We start from the raw sequence: 17,603 nt of genomic DNA, 5'->3' as shown, positions 1-17,603 counted from the left end.
CTGGGTTTATATCGATTATTGTCTCTCTCTCTCTCTCTCTCTCTGGGTTTATATCGATTATTGTCTCTCTCTGGGTTTATATCGATTATTGTCTCTCTCTGGGTTTATATTGATTATTGTCTCTCTCTGGGTTTATATTGATTATTGTCTCTCTCCCTCTGGGTTTATATCGATTATTGTCTCTCTCCCTCTGGGTTTATATCGATTATAGTCTCTCTCCCTCTGGGTTTATATCGATTATTGTCTCTCTCCCTCTGGGTTTATATCGATTATTGTCTCTCTCCCTCTGGGTTTATATCGATTATTGTCTCTCTCCCTCTGGGTTTATATCGATTATTGTCTCTCTCCCTCTGGGTTTATATCGATTATTGTCTCTCTCCCTCTGGGTTTATATCGATTATTGTCTCTCTCCCTCTGGGTTTATATCGAGTATTGTCACTCTCCCTCTGGGTTTATATCGATTATTGTCTCTCTCTCTTTCTGGGTTTATATCGATTATTGTCTCCCTCTGGGTTTATATCGATTATTGTCTCTCTCCCTCTGGGTTTATATCGATTATTGTCTCTCTCTGGGTTTATATCGATTATTGTCTCTCTCCCTCTGGGTTTATATCGATTATTGTCTCTCTCCCTCTGGGTTTATATCGATTATTGTCTCTCTCCCTCTGGGTTTATATCGATTATTGTCTCTCTCCCTCTGGGTTTATATCGATTATTGTCTCTCTCCCTCTGGGTTTATATTGATTATTGTCTCTCTCTCTTTCTGGGTTTATATCGATTATTGTCTCTCTCCCTCTGGGTTTATATCGATTATTGTCTCTCTCCCTCTGGGTTTATATCGATTATTGTCTCCCTCTGGGTTTATATCGATTATTGTCTCTCTCCCTCTGGGTTTATATCGATTATTGTCTCTCTCTGGGTTTATATCGATTATTGTCTCTCTCCCTCTGGGTTTATATCGATTATTGTCTCTCTCCCTCTGGGTTTATATCGATTATTGTCTCTCTCCCTCTGGGTTTATATCGATTATTGTCTCTCTCCCTCTGGGTTTATATTGATTATTGTCTCTCTCTCTTTCTGGGTTTATATCGATTATTGTCTCTCTCCCTCTGGGTTTATATCGATTATTGTCTCTCTCCCTCTGGGTTTATATCGATTATTGTCTCTCTCCCTCTGGGTTTATATCGATTATTGTCTCTCTCTGGGTTTATATCGATTATTGTCTCTCTCCCTCTGGGTTTATATCGATTATTGTCTCTCTCTGGGTTTATATCGATTATTGTCTCTCTCCCTCTGGGTTTATATCGATTATTGTCTCTCTCTCTGGGTTTATATCGATAATTGTCTCTCTCCCTCTGGGTTTATATCGATTATTGTCTCTCTCTGGGTTTATATCGATTATTGTCTCTCTCCCTCTGGGTTTATATCGATTATTGTCTCTCTCCCTCTGGGTTTTTATCGATTATTGTCTCTCTCCCTCTGGGTTTATATCGAGTATTGTCTCTCTCCCTCTGGGTTTATATCGATTATTGTCTCTCTCTCTGGTTTATATCGATTATTGTCTCTCTCCCTCTGGGTTTATATCGATTATTGTCTCTCTCCCTCTGGGTTTATATCGATTATTGTCTCTCTCCCTCTGGGTTTATATCGATTATTGTCTCTCTCTCTCTGGGTTTATATCGATTATTGTCTCTCTCCCTCTGGGTTTATATCGATTATTGTCTCTCTCTGGGTTTATATCGATTATTGTCTCTCTCTCTGGCTTATATCGATTACTGTCTCTCTCTCTCTCTCTCTCTCCGATTATTGTTTCTCTCGCCCTCTCCCCCTCTCCCCCTCTCGGTTTCGCCCTCTCCCCCTCTCGGTTTCGCCCTCTCCCCCTCTCGGTTTCGCCCTCTCCCCCTGGGTTTCTCTGGGTTTACATTGATTACTCTCTCCTACCTGCTCCGACTCTGTGACTCCTTTAACAACAACGGAAGCCGCTCGAGCCCAATGTGATCACGTGCTGTATTCATGTCATCGCACGGTGGGCGGGGCCCAGAAGGAACACGTGGTCTTGCGTCTTCCCGTTGACGTCAGGAGGTAGAGGCTTGTCGCTGTTGCAGCCGTACGTCTTTGTGATAGCTCCCTCGTGCGTCTTTGTGATATCTCCCTCTGACGTAATTGCGCAAGTGGTTAACGTCTCTTTGGAGCCGCCTCGATGCGTCCTATCGCGGACGTTGGCTCGCCAAGGACGTGTGCCACGGGTAGCGCGCTCGTCCCTGGTGAACACGTCCTCCCACCTGTGGGCGTGCGTCGTCGGGAGCGTGCTTGTTGCCAGGTGTCGGGGCCGCGGATGGTCTCAGTGTGCCCTCTGCTGTGTGTTCCGATTGATCTCCTTTCGGAGTCACCCGGAATTAATTAGTTATCTCCCAGTCACAGCTCTGAGTAAACAACATCATTATCACCTCTCATTAGTTTCAGCATCTTTGTTTATTCATTATGAATATGTTTTAGGTTGACTGGACGTGGTGGGAGAAGGCAGGAGAACAGGTCGGTCCCAGGAATACATCCTGTCAGCGTTGGCAACCCCACCCCGCTGATGGGTTCATTTTGACTGGGGTTTTGGGAGATTCCCTTCCAACAATTCTGCCTTTCACTCTGAATCAAGGGGATCCCACATAACCCCCCCCCCCTCCCCCATCCCAGCTGACCCATTGTCATCAGCAAATCCATCCTTTCCCCACTCACTCCCCAACCAATATTCATGCCATGATGTGGAGATGCCGGCATTGGAAGGGGGTGGGCACAGTAAGAAGTCTTACAACACCAGGTTAAAGTCCAATAGGTTTGTTTCAAATCATTAGCTTTCGGAGTTCAGCTCCTTTATCGGGCAGCACGGTAGCACAAGTGGATAGCACTGTGGCTTCACAGCGCCAGGGTCCCAGATTCGATTCCCTGCTGGGTCAATGGGTCACTGTCTGTGCGGAGTCTGCACATTCTCCCCGTGTGTGCGTGGGTTTCCTCCGGGTGCTCTGGTTTCCTCCCACAGTCCAAAGACGTGCAGGTTAGGTGGATTGGCCAATGATAAATTGGCCTTTGTGACCAAAAAGGTTAGAAGGAGGTTTCGGGTTACGGGGATAGGGTGGAAATGAGGGCTTAAGTGGGTCGGTGCAGACTCGATGGGCCGAATGGCCTCCTTCTGCACGGTTCTATGTTCTATCAGGTGAATTACCCAAAAGGAGCCGGTGAAGCGGTCTCGGGTCTTTGCGCACTAGAGGAACTTGAAGACTGGTGGTCTTTATCATGAAACTCATCTCCGGATGAAGGATCAGGTTCGGTTGAGAAAGGGATGGGTGGATCAGGTATTTTTGAATTGGATTTGTTTGTTATCACGTGTACCAAGGTACAGGGAATAGTGTTTTTCTGTGAGTAGCTCCAACATTATTACATGAAAATAAAATAAAAAGAAAATACATAATAGGGCAACACAAGGTACACAATGTAAATACGTAGACACTGGCATCGGGTGAAGCACACAGGTGGGTGGCACTGTAAACAGTGTAGATTAGGTGAATGTGCAAAACTATGGCAGATGGATTTCAATGTAAGCAAGTGTGAGGTTATCCATTTTGGACCAAAAAAGGATAAGTCAGCTGGTATGAAGCTAAATTCAGTAGATGTCCAAAGAGACCTGGGGTTCTGGTGCATGAATCTTTAAAATGGCAAAAACAAATGCAGAAAGTAATCAAGAAAGCTAATGGAATTCTGACCTTTATGCCTAAGATGCAGCTTTACTAATCCCTGGTTAGACCCCACTTGGAGTACTGTGAACAGATCTGTGCACCACACCGTAGTAAGAATATTATGGCCTTGGAGGGAGTGCAATATAGGTTTACACGAATCATACCAGGACTTCAGGGGTTAAGTTATGAGGAGAAACTATGCAAATTAGGCCTGTTTTCTCTAGTATTTAGAAGGTTAAAGGGTGATCTGATCAATGTCTTCAAAATATTAACAAGACCAGACCGGGTAGGTAAAAATAAACTGGTTGGAACTAGAGGACATAGTCCAAAAATTAGGGCCAGACCATTCAGGAGAGATGTTAGGAAGCACTTGTATCCACAAAGGGTGGTAGAGGTTTGGAACACTCTTCCACAAATGGCAATTGATGCGAGATCAGTTGCTAATTTTAAATCTGTGATGATAAATTTTTGGTAAGCAAAGGTATCAAGGGATATAGGCCAATGGCAGCGATATGGAGTTAGGTCACAGATCATTGAATGGTGGAGCAGGCGCGAAGGGCTGAATACCCTCGGTACCTCGGCCTTGCTCCCAGCCTCCATGTGCAAAGTGTAGCCATCTGGGATGGCCACTTACAACTAGGTACAGAGAAACTCGCAAAGCCTAGCGGGTAAAATGGACAAGCCAAGACTCAGGCAGGCTCAGAGCCTGAAAATGTATATTTGCAATTAGCATTTTGATGGGCCGATTAGCATTGGATGGACCATCTCCACCAGAACAAAGGACTGGTACTTGAGAGACCGGCGCCACTCCCTGTTCAGGGGACACGTAAACAACGGGGCCAGTAACCGCTTGGGATACACCCAGCCATCCAGATTACCGCCCACTTATTGGTTAGGAATCGAACAGAGTGATCAGGGATCACCCAATTAGTAAGGCCCAAATTGAAGGACCGCCCAAAAGAGCACGAAAACCCTCAAGTATAAGAAGACGAGTTCGCCATATGTTTGCTCTCTCTTGGTTCTGGTACCCCGGTCATGGCCATCTCCAATTGCAGCAACACCAGAAGATAGTCCAAGTTCGACGCTCGCTACCAGACGGGTGAGCCTAGCTGAGCAGCAGTTACTCCTTCGGACTCAATAGATCCAGAATCGAACAGCGGCCACTGTTCCTCTGACCTAAGCCGGGTGCCCGAAGTTAAGTACAGGTTGTCTTAGTCAATAGGTGTAGTTAACTAGTAGTGTTTATGTTGCATGACTAATTGTGTGTAAATAAAGTACCCTTGACCTTGAACTAACTAACTGGTGTTTGGCTCTTTGATCGATAGCTGGTTGAACCTTGTGGTGGTATTTGATACCTGGCAACTCTGAGTATTAGAACATAGATATCAAAAGGAAGAAGGGCAAACGCACTGATTGCCATAATTGGAACAGAGACATAGGAAAAGACAGAGGAAAAGAAACGGCAACAAAATTCCCTTTTAATCGGACTATTCCTCCTTTTATCACTCTTTTATTATTTTTGTGCCTTTGGAGACTTTGGGATTCCCCTTTATGTTGGCTGCCAGCCTTTTCTCATAATCCCTCGTTGCTTCTCCAATGTGCTTTTTCACCCCCCCTCTGATATTTCTGGGCTGGTTGAAAGCAAAGATTTGTAATTTTGCGGATTGAAACTCATCTGGTTAAAGTGGTGTAATGTTTGATTGTAAATGCACCATGTATTACTCACTGCGTAAACTCAAAGACAAATTTCAGATTGTAACAGTTGAGGAGGCTGATCTTGTGAAGCGAGATGAGCATCCAGCTGGTCACATGAAACCTTGGGTTGGCCAACACTGAATCTGATCAGATGGTCATGCGGACTCTAAACATGGTGTTTCCTTATCGGATGATGTAACACCCATGTGACCAAGTTCATTTACAAACAGGGCTTGGCTGGGAGTCAGGTGTGTCTGCTCGGAGCGGACCACAGCAACAGGGAACAGAAACACAGTGAGGCTATTCATTCTGAGGAACCCTGATGAAAATGTGGAAGCACAAAGAAAATATTTTGAGAGACTTGTTTTATTCCAAAATGTTGGAATTTTTTATTTTGGGCAATCAAAACAATTCCAGTCAATCACTTTTTGAAAATAAATTTAGAGTATCCAATTTTTTTTCCAATTGAGGGGCAATTTTAGTGTGGCCAACTCACCTACTCTGCACATTTTTGGGTTGTGGGGGTGAGACCCACTCAGACATGGGGAGGATGTGCAACCTCCACATGGACAGTGACCCTGGGCCGGGATCGAACCTGGGACCTCAGCGCCCTGGGGCAACCACTGTGCCACCGTGCCGCCTAGTCCAGTAAATCACATGGGCTTAGTCTTATCTGCACACACACACGTACATCTCCACATACACATGAACACTTGACTTGTACACATGCAAACTTACATGCAAAAACACACATGTATAAAGAATAACAAGCAATACCAAGGCCATCATCAATGACACTTCTGTAGCTGTCCCTGGCCCTGTTCTGGCCACAACAGCTGGAACCCAATTTTGTTGGTTACTGAAATTCTTCACAAACACTGGATCTTCCATCTGAAATGAAAATCGCTTATTGTCACGAGTAGGCTTCAATGAAGTTACTGTGAAAAGCCCCTAGTCGCCACATTCCAGCGCCTGTTCGGGGAGGCTGATACGGGAATTGAACCATGCTGCTGGCCTGCCTTGGTCTGCTTTAAAAGCCAGCGATTTAGCCCAGTGAGCTAAACCAGCCCCTTGAAAGCTCTCGCATTTTAAATGAATAGTGGTTCCTCTGACTTGTCTCCACCTTCCCTGCCAAGTTTGGGAACGCCAGGCTTTACCTAGTCTTCAACCGACGACTTATAAGCAGCATAGCTGGAGAGTCTGCAGTAGTCGTATGTGAGGTGATCCTATATAACAGGAACCTAGTCAACTTGGTGTTTAAAGATGTGGGTGGTTGCTTCTTCAAACTTGCCTTGAAAGTCTGCGCTGCTCTCCCAGCCATTCCATTGGATGAAGGACGGTGGAGTGCTGTTCTGACATGGTTTATTCTGTTAAAAATCCTAAACCTCTGAAACTCAGCCCCGGTAAGAGCCATTCCGTTGTTTGAAATGAGGACCTCCGTTACCCTGTAAACTGCGAAACACAGCTGTGGTGTAAGCAGTTGTGGATCTCATCTCAAACGTCTTCATCCACTTTGAATGGACGTCCACTAACAACAAAAACACCATGCCCATAAATGGTCCCACATAGTCGATGTGGACCCAAATCCATGGTCGATCTGGCCATTCCCATGGACGTAATGGAGCTGTGGAATGTAATGTCTGCTGGAAGTGGCACTGATCGCTGTGCTTTACCACTCTGTCAGTTGCAGCTTTGATGCCACGCCACCACACATAGCTTCTCACTAACGTCTTCACTTTAGACACGTGGATGGGCACACTGTAACTCTTCCAGTAAAAATTCTCTTCCTGGCCTGGGGACGACCACTCTCGATCCCTGAAGGATGATACAATCCTCACTCCTCACAGCTGAGCTCTTCTTTCCTGATCATATAAGGTTTCATTTTCTCTGAAGCTCTCTTGTTCTGCCATCCATGCTATATCACCTGTTTCGACTTCGACAACAATGGATTTGTATTTGTTTATTGTCACGTGTACCGAGGTACAGTGAAAAGTATTTTTCTGCGAGCAGCTCAACAGATCATTAAGTACATGAAAATAAAATAAAGAAAAGAAAATACATAATAGGGCAACACAAGGTACACAATGTAGATACATAGATACCAGCATTGGGTGAAGCATACAGGGGTGTAGTATTAATCAGGTCAGTCCATAAGAGGGTGGCTTAGGAGTCTGGTAACAGTGGGGAAGAAGCTGTTTTTGAGTCTGTTCTTGCATGTTCTCAGACTTTTGTATCTCCTGCCCGATGGAAGAAGTTAGAAGAGTGAGTAAACCGGGTGGGAAGGGTCTTTGATTATGCTGCCCGCTTTCCCCAGGCAGCGGGAGGTGTAGATGGAGTCAATGGATGGGAGGCAGGTTCGTGTGATGGACTGGGCTGTGTTCACGACTCTCTGAAGTTTCTTACGGTCTTGGGCCGAGCAGTTGCCATACCAAGCTGTGATGCAGCCCAAGAGGATGCTTTCTATGGTGCAACTGTAAAAGTTGGTAAGAGTTAATGTGTACATGTCGAATTTCCTTCGTTTCCTGAGGCAGTATAGATGTTTTGTCTTTGTGGTAGTGTCGAAGTGGGTGGACCAGGACAGACGGGTCTCTATTTATTCAGTAACTAATCTATGGAGCCAACACTGGCAAAGTGCCTAGAAACTTTATGGCCATTCTTATCTCTTCTGGTCGTGTGGGGGTGCACCCATCTCTGGCAAATATACAACTCAGAACATCTGCATTGGCTATTTGTGTCCCTGGATAATGTTCAGTGGTGTACTCATAAGCCAAAAACAATGACGCCCAATGCTGAATCCGGGCCAATGGTGGATTTGCCTTACCTTCCTTGAATAAACCCAACAGTGACTTGTGGTCTGTCAATAAAATGAACTGTCTCCCATATAGATATTTGTGGAGCTTTTTGATGCGACAGATCACAGCTAGGCTCTGTCTCTGTGCTTGTGAATAATTCTTCTTTGCGTCAGTAAGGGTTTTCGATGCATATCCCACAGGTCTCTCTGACCCATCATCCATTCTGTGGGATAAAACTGCCCAACGCCAGAGGGAGACACATCACATACTAGTATCATCATCTTGGTGGGGTCAAAGTTCACCAGTAAACACTGCTTGACCTGGTTCAATGCCTCTTTTTGTGGTGCCTTCCAGACCCATCTCTGGCATTTCTTTAACAGTACACGCAGTGGAGCTAACAGGTTTGAGAGGAGCCACCCATAATAGTTAGTTCCCAGAAATAATTTGAGTTCTGAGGTATTCCTAGGGGCTGGTGCCTCCTTGATTGCTCTGATCTTATCCTCCATGGGATGCAACCCCTGTGCATCCACCCCATAACCTAGGTAAGCTCCTCAGCAGCCTGGAAGGTGCACTTCTCTCTCTTGAGGTGCACTCCTGCTCCCTGGAATCTCATTAATATTTTGACAAGTGTTCTTCTGCAGTTCCTGTTGCTAATATGCCATCCAGGTGCTTGACAACACCCGGCAAGCCCGGCAGTAAACTTTCCATGGTTCTTTGGAATGTAGCAGACATTGATGTGACTCCAAAGGGCAAGCATTTATACTGGGTCAACCCTTTATAGGTGTATATGATCACATATTTCCTCGAGGCATCATCCAGCTCCAGTTGCTGGTAGGCATGACTCATATCTAACTTAGTGAATGCTTAACCTCCAGCCAGTTTCGCCTACAGATCCTCAATTTTGGAAATGGGGTACTTGTCCAGTTTTGTGGCCTAGTTTACTGTCAGTGTGTAATCCCTGCCTATGCGAATGGTATTATTCAGTTTCAGTACTGGCACAATAGGTGCTGCTCATTTTGCAAATCACACTGGTTGAACAATGCCAAGATCTTCCCTTTCAACTCTGCTTTGACCTTCTTCAAGAACACATAGAGTACAGGTCTAGCCCCGAAAAATCTCCGGGTGGCTTCCGTGTTTACATAAATTCTTGCCTTTACTCCTTTTATTTTTCCCAGTTCATCCCACATCTTGGTGTTTGCTGATGATCTTGAGTGGGTTCCCTTCTTTGGTGCTAAAAATCTCGAGCCAATTTAATTTGATCTCCCATTAAACGTCCCATTAAACTCGGCCCCTGACCAGCCAGGACTGAAGGCAGCTGAGCGGATTGCCATTGGTTGCTCATTGAGGTTATAGTTGTGCCTATTATCTTTATTGTCTCCCCCATATATGTTGTCAGCCTGGTCCCAGTGTTCTTCAAATGCAGGAGATTGACCCCTTCTTGAAGGTAGTTTGCTCCCCCACCACTGTGGCTTGGGGCCCCAGTGTCCGCTTTTATCTATTCTGTTGACCAATAATTCGACTGTGATCGGGGGCCACTTTGCCTGCTTTTACATTAATGACAGACATAACTTTCTGCTCCGCCTCAGGCCCATCTTCCATACGATATACCGGTGCTGCACTGTTCGATTTAAAGTGCTAGGCAGGCTCTGCTTATACTTAGACTTATGTCTCGGACTTCCGGTGGCGGCCAGGATGAAGTAGGTCTCAGGTCTGATCGCTCCCGCCGGTGATGGGCTCATGGACCTTTTTCAACCGGATTTTTCGGGACTTTGCGACCTGAATCGGTGGGGGAAGCAAAAGTAAAAGAGGTTTTCCCCCCCCCGGGGTATGGACGGCTGGACCAGAAGTGGTCAAGCGAAGCGGCTAGGATCGAAGCGGGAGCAGCGAGGACCCCAGACCGGGCGGCGAAGCATGGCGGACGGCAGGGACCAGCGAGCGGAGGCTCACTGGCCAAGGGAGCAGCAGATGGATTTTTTAAAGAACTGCTTCGCCGAATTGAAAAGAGACACACTGGACCCGATGAGAGCAGTGATGGACCGAATGGTCGAGACACAGGCGGTCCAGGAGAAGGCAATCAAGGAGGTTGAGTGGAAGCTTTCCAGCCAGGAAGACACAATAACGGTTCTGGAGCACGAGGTGAAGGAACTGAACGCCCGCCAAAAGAGGATGCAGGAGAAGCTTGAGGAGCTGGGAAACAGAGCCAGAAGACAGAACCTAAGGATTGTTGGCCTTCCCGAAGGCAGTGAGGGATCGGACGTGGGAGCATACGCGTCGAGTATGCTGGAAGCGTTGATGGGGCCGGGGGCCTTCCCTCGACGCCTGGAGCTGGATGGGGCGCACAGAGCCCCCAAGGCGGCGACCGACTGAGGGCCCTGGTGGTTCGCTTCCACCGGCTTTCAGACAAGGAACATGTACTGCGGTGGGCCAAGACGGAGCGGAGCAGCAGGTGGGAGAACTGTGAGGTGCACATATACCAGGACCTGGGAGCGGAGCTGGCCAAGAGGCGTGCGGGGTTCATCGAGGTAAAGGTGGCCCTCTTTAAAAAGGAGGTGAGGTTTGGAATGCTGTATCCTGCGAAGCTTTGGGTAACGTTCGAAGAACATCACTACTACTTTGAGTCGCCAGATCAGGTTTGGACTTAATGATAAAAAACCCTGTTCTGATAAAGAAGTAAGTTACGCGAGTTGTTGGCTTCCCAGCAGGAACGCCACCAGAATATATCCATTAATCCCACAGGGCGAAAACGTTCCCATCGCCCCTCTTAAACAATGGGACGTCCTAGATAATTTGCCACCCACTTATAAGAACAAGTCAAACGACGATGACTCGTCAAATGACCAACAAGTGGATAAAGACAATTTCGAGAAAGTCCCTGAAGGAGAAGGAGAGAACAAAGGGCAATTAAGACCCAGGAAAGGGCAGGGAGAGGACACAGAAATAGCAAAACTGAACCCCTTTCGGGAAGTCCCTATTGGGGAGAGGGATGTAGGATTTGTAAATTCTCCTTTAAATTCAGGAGAAGTCAGAGCATTCAAAAAAGAGATGAAGACGTTAATGGAAGACCCCTTAGGACTGGCAGAACAATTCGATCAGTTCTTAGTCCTAATATATACACATGGACCGAATTAATGTCCATTATGAGTATCCTATTCACGGGGGAAGAAAGAGGTATGATTAGAAGAGCAGGCATGCGATGGTGGGAGAATAATCACCCGCCAGGGGAACATGGAGCAACAGCAGAAGAAAAGTACCCCAATCAGGATCCAGTCTGGGACCATCAGTTACAGGGCCATAGAGATTGAATGAGAGATCTGAGAGATATTATCATTGAGGGCATAAGGGAAGCGGTGCCCAAGGTACATAATCTAAATAAAGCCTTCGAAATTAGACAGGAAGGGACGGAAACCCCCTCAGCATTCTTAGAGCGACTTCGGGAATCAGTAAGGAAGTATTCTGGACTAGACCCTAACGACCCAGTAGGACAGGGACTACTGAAGGTCCACTTTGTGACCAAATCCTGGCCTGACATACATAAAAAGTTACAGAAAATAGAGGATTGGAATGAGAAATCTCTAGATAAATTACTAAGAGAAGCACAGAAGGTATTTGCAAGACGGGAAGATGTGAAGGAAAAACAGAAAACGAAAATGATGGTTGCAACTGTAAATGAGGTAGTGAGCAAACAGGGACAAGCGGGTAGAGGAGAACCAAGTAGAGGGTATCAGGATGTAGGATTCAGAGGAAGAGGAAGAGGACGTGGCAGAGGGAGTCAGGGGAGACAAGGGGGATACAGCAATAGTCAACAGGCGGTGTTTTAACTGCGGGAGAATGGGTCACTTCAAACAGGACTGCCCGGACAGGGAACAGGAAGCCAGAGCTGCCAATTACATGAATTACACCGATACCGAATAGGGAAGTCAGGGGTTCCCCCTCTCGGGGATTCACCGAGAACCCTTGCTAAACATAGAGGTGGGTCCCCATAGAGAAGATACCGTGTTCCTAGTGGACACCGGAGCGGCAAGATCATCTTTGAATTTCAAACCAAAGGGGGCGGAGGTATCGGACAAAAAGTTAAATGTTTCGGGAATAAAAGGAGAGAGTTTTGAGGTCCCCATATTTGAACCCATAATCCTCCAATTACACAATGAGGAAATCAGGGAACGACTCTTGTATATACCCGGTCTGAGCTACAACCTATTGGGAAGAGACTTGATTATCAAATTAGGACTGGAGATTGGGGTAGAACAAGAACAATTAGTTATCACTATGGCCACTTTAACGGAAGACCAAGAGAAAGAGATAAATCCAGAAGTCTGGGCAACGTCTGAAAACAGAGGTGGACTCAAAATAACTCCTGTTGAAATAACTTTGAGACAGAAAGGGGAGACGGTGTGTGTAAGACAATATCCAATTTCAGCGGAAGGTAGGAAAAGATTAGAACCCATGATAGAAAGATTGATATCAACCGGACTAATCGAACCTGTATGTCTCCATACAACACCCCGATCTTGCCCGTAAAGAAGTCAGATGGGACTTACCGATTAGTGCAGGATTTGAGGGCCATAAATAGAATAGTTCAGGTGTGACATCCAGTCGTCCCTAACCCATACACCATTTTAAGTAAAGTACCCAATGAATACAAGTTCTTCAGCGTAATTGATCTTAAAGACGCATTTTGGGCATGTCCCTTAGCTCCAAATAGTAGGGACCTATTCGCCTTCGAATGGGAAGACCCGAAAACAGGGCGTAAACAACAATACAGATGGACGGTTCTCCCGCAAGGGTATACTGAATCTCCCAACTTATTCGGACAGGCACTAGAAAAGGTTCTGGAACAATTCTGGGTGACAAAAGGAAGTTCCCTACTCCAATATGTAGACGACTTGTTGGTCTCTGGAGAAAACCAGGGAGAGGTAGAACGAACCACGAACAAATTGTTAAATTTTCTGGGAGAACAGGGATTGCGGGTATCAAGGAATAAGCTCCAAAATGTAGAAAAGGAAGTAAAATATCTAGGGCACCTGATAAGTGAGGGAAAAAGAAGGATTAGTCCCTAGCGAATAGCAGGCATTCTGGCAATAAAAACCCCCAAAACGAAAAGAGAACTCCGAAAATTCCTGGGACTGATCGGCTATTGCAGACTCTGGATAGATATGTACGCTCAGAAAACAAAGGGACTGTATCTAAAGTTACTAGAGGAAGAGCCAAACATCCTCAAATGGACAGACGAGGAGGTTAAACAGGTGGAAGATCTGAAAAAGGCACTCATGACGGCTCCCGTCTTGGCCTTACCCTCCTTAGAGAAACCGTTCCACCTATTTGCCACCGCAGATAAAGGAACGGCGTTAGGAGTCCTGTCACACAAGTTAGGGGATAAAAAGCAGCCAATTGCCTTCTTGTCCAAGATATTAGACCCAGTGTCCCGGGGGTGGCCAGAATGTGTTCAAGCAATAGCGGCCACGGTCTTATTGGTTGAAGAAAGTAGAAAACTGACGTTTGGGGGGTCCTTGGTGGTTAGCACCCCGCACCATGTCCGCACCATACTTAATCAAAGGGCGGGAAGATGGTTAACGGACTCTAGAATCCTCAAATATGAGGCTGTATTAATGGAAAGAGACGATTTGTGCCTCACAATGGATTCTTCCCTTAATCCAGCCACATTCCTGTGGAAAGGGACCGAGAACAATGAACAAACAGAGGTGCAACATGAATGCGCAGACATCATAGAATACCAAACTAGGGTTAGACCTGATCTCAGAGACATCCCGCTGCACGCCGGTAAACGTATATTTATAGACGCGTCGTCCTGGGTCATTCAAGGGAAAAAGCATAATGGTTACGCTGTAGTAGATGGCAGCGAAAATAGAGTAATAGGAGCCGACAGACTACCTAACTCTTGGTCGGCTCAGACCTGTGAATTATATGCATTAAGCCGGGCCTTGAAAGAACTAGAGGGCAATGATGGGAGCGTCTATACAGATTCAAAATATGCATTTGGAGTAGTACATACATTTGGGAAGATATGGCAGGAACGAGGATTGATAAACAGTAGAGGAAAAGAACTAGTCCATGAGGAATTGGTAAAGCAAGTCCTAACAAACTTAATGCTCCCCAGGGAAATAGCAGTGGTACATGTGAAGGGACACCAACGAGGAGACTCGTTGGAAATAAGGGGTAATAAATTAGCAGATGAGATGGCAAAAGGAGCGGCCCTGAACCCTGAACCCATAACCATGTGCATTATGACCCCAGTCATAAATACTCCCCAGGAGATACCATACTTCACGGAAAAAGAGAAAGAAGAATTAAAACAATGGGGGGTGGAGGAGGATTCAACGGGAAGATGGCGGATGCCAGATGGCCGGGAAATGCTGAACAAACCAATAATGAGAGAAATAATGACTAATTTACACTCAGGAAGTCATTGGGGAATTCAGGCTATGTGCGACATAATCCTAAGGAAATATGGGTGCAAGGGCATGTACACTGTACCCAAACAAGTATGCGAGGGATGCATGTCCTGTATCAGAATCAATAAGGGAGCCCTTAGAAAACAGACTATGGGTGGGAGGGAACCAAGCCTGAGACTCTTCCAAAGCATACAAGTAGATTTCACTGAACTACCACCCGTGGGAAGGCTGAAATACGTGCTAGTCCTGGTAGACCACCTTACGGGTTGGGTAGAAGCTTACCCTACGACCACCGCCACCGCAGGCGGAGTCTCTGAAATCATTCTAGAGCAAATAGTTCCCCGATACAGGTTGGTAGAAAATATAGACTCGGACAGGGGAAGTCACTTTACCTCTAAGGTCTTACAAGAAACCGTGAGAAGTTTGGAGATAAATTGGGACTTCCACACTCCTTGGCACCCCCCCTCATCGGGATGGGTGGAAAGGATGAATCAAACTCTTAAAAATCATTTGTCAAAAATAATACTAGAAACTAGGCTCCCCTGGACAAAATGCTTACCGATAGCCCTTCTAAGAATCCGAACGGCTCCAAGAAAAGATTTGGGGTTGTCCCCATTCGAAATGTTATTCGGATTGCCATACCTTGGAACAATGGGAGAATTGCCCATTGCAGAATGTAAAGATATCTATGTAAAGAAATATATACTGGCACTGTCTTCCTCATTATCATTCCTCAGGAGACAAGGACTGCTAGCGCAGACACCTCCCCTTGAATTCGCAGTCCACAAATTTAAACCAGGAGATTGGGTACTGGTGAAATTGTGGAAGGAAACCAAGCTTCAACCCACTTGGGACGGACCGTTCCTGGTCTTGTTAACCACAGAGACTGCCATACGAACCGCGGAAAAAGGTTGGACTCATTACATCAGAACGAAGGGACCCGTGAAATCACCACCTGAACAGGAACAATGGCATGTGGAGGCCACTGAGGAACCATTAAAGATAAGGTTGAAAAGACACTGAATCCTGAACTATTCAATAATATGACGAAACTACAGCAAAAATGGACTATACCATGTTAAATAATACTAATAATGTGGGAGGAAGGAAACGGTCGTCTGGTTACATTGACAATCCCAGAAAGTCGGTACCCTCAGGTAATACGGACTGATCTATGCACCCTCATAGACTGCGAGTCAGCGGGGAATGGAAAGGAGTTTAGGGTGGAGTCTCTTGATTATTACCGAGGGGGGATGATTACCGAGGGGGGGGGGGGTTGGCTGAAAAGGTTGTGCCAGTCGCCCAATCGCAGAGGGGCACCACCGGTCGTATCCATTCACCAGATTAGTGGAAATTCCCCCTCAACGTGCAAGGCTGGAACTTGTAACCCCGTATACATCACCGTAAAACACACGACCTGGACCGAGGCAGGCAATAAGCATTGTTCACTAAGAAATGAGTTATTCGGGGTAAAAATGAAAAATAGCGGGACTAAATGCTGCTTCCGTATCTCAATAGACCAGTGGGCAACTCCCACTAATGGAACTAGGAACGACAAGAAGGAGGAAGGACAGGGAGTCAAAATAATTGAAGTAAAAGATTTAGAGCAAGCCTTTGAGATAGAAACCGGCTATGAGGGACAGAATGCGTGGATTGAGTGGGTGAGGTATTCGGCCCAGACGCTGGAGAAAGACAATTGTTATGCTTGCGCATCAGGTAGACCACAGGCCCATCTGGAGCCCTTTCCAATGGGGTGGAAAGAAAATAGAGGGAGCATGGAATGCATGATGACCTTGTACCAAGATGGGAACGCCTGGGGCAACAAGACCTGCATTGCCCTATCTCTGATGTTTCCTCCTGTTAAGCAGAAACAATCTGCAAACCCTCCCTCCTTCTTGGTTACCGTGACGCATCATAAATCGTGTATAAGTCGTTCTGATACGGGACTAAGTAAAGATATGGGAGAACTCAAGACGTGTCTTGAGACTAAGAACGTGACCACCCAGGGCAATTACTCATCACTAAAAATACCACGTGCAGATATATGGTGGTATTGCGGAGGAAAAATCCTAAGACCTACTCTGCCCCCGCAATTGAAAGGGACATGCGCATTAGTTCAGCTAGCCATACCGTTTAGTACAGCCTATGAAAGACAAGAGGAGAAGGGGAGTGTAAAAGGGGAACAATCTAAACGAAGCATACCCACCTCATTTGATGACAGAATTTACCTGGACTCCGTTGGCATCCCCAGAGGAGTACCAGACGAGTTCAAAGCCCGAAATCAGATTGCAGCTGGGTTCGAGTCCCTCTTCTGGTGGGTTACGATCAATAAAAATGTAGATTGGATAAACTATATATACTATAATCAACAAAGGTTCATAAATTATACCAGAGACGCCGTAAAGGGCATAGCGGATCAACTGGACGCAACCAGTAGAATGGCCTGGGAGAATAGATTGGCTCTGGATATGATTTTGGCAGAGAAAGGTGGTGTATGCGTAATGCTCAAGGGACAGTGTTGCACGTTTATCCCCAACAACATGGCACCCGACAGATCGATTACCCGTGCGCTACGAGGATTAACCACTCTGGCTGAGGAAATGGCAGACAACTCTGGGGAAGACACATCCATGACTGGGTGGCTTGAATCAATGTTTGGGAAATGGAAAGGGTTAATTGTATCCATCCTCACCTCCATTATCGTAGTCATAGGAGCATTGGCGGCAATCGGCTGTTGCATCATCCCGTGCGTAAGAGGCTTGGTGCAGCGGCTAATCGAAACAGCCTTGACCAAGCAGATGCCATTACCCCTGGGTAAAGGAGGCAGGAAACAATTTGCCTACTAGAAAGAGGGAAGACTGAAGGAGAGGACGACCCCATAGAAAGAGAGGTTGAGAGGATGTTGGACAATTTTGGGGAAGGCTAGAAGGGGCGACAAAGTGTGAAAAAGCAACAAGAGTAAAAAGAAAAAAAGGGGGAATT

At 46.2% G+C, this 17,603-nt stretch overlaps 1 protein-coding gene across 2 annotated transcripts in view; it reads right to left on the bottom strand.

Moving 5' to 3' along the window:
• Nucleotides 1-2,113, bottom strand: part of pttg1ipb (PTTG1 interacting protein b) — a 37,437-nt gene extending 35,324 nt beyond the window's left edge. The window contains exon 1 of one of the 2 annotated variants that reach the window (XM_072481963.1): nt 1,941-2,113. The gene's annotated coding sequence lies outside the window, so the exon portion shown is untranslated. The remainder of the gene's footprint in view (nt 1-1,940) is intronic. The other variant, XM_072481970.1, reaches the window with a different exon arrangement.
• Nucleotides 2,114-17,603: the final 15,490 nt, after the last annotated feature.

The sequence above is a fragment of the Scyliorhinus torazame genome, chromosome 2 (assembly GCF_047496885.1).
Source record: "Scyliorhinus torazame isolate Kashiwa2021f chromosome 2, sScyTor2.1, whole genome shotgun sequence".
Classification (NCBI taxonomy): domain Eukaryota; kingdom Metazoa; phylum Chordata; class Chondrichthyes; order Carcharhiniformes; family Scyliorhinidae; genus Scyliorhinus; species Scyliorhinus torazame.
Note: the sequence above shows the minus strand (reverse complement) of the source record. Positions and strands in the feature narration are given on the sequence as shown.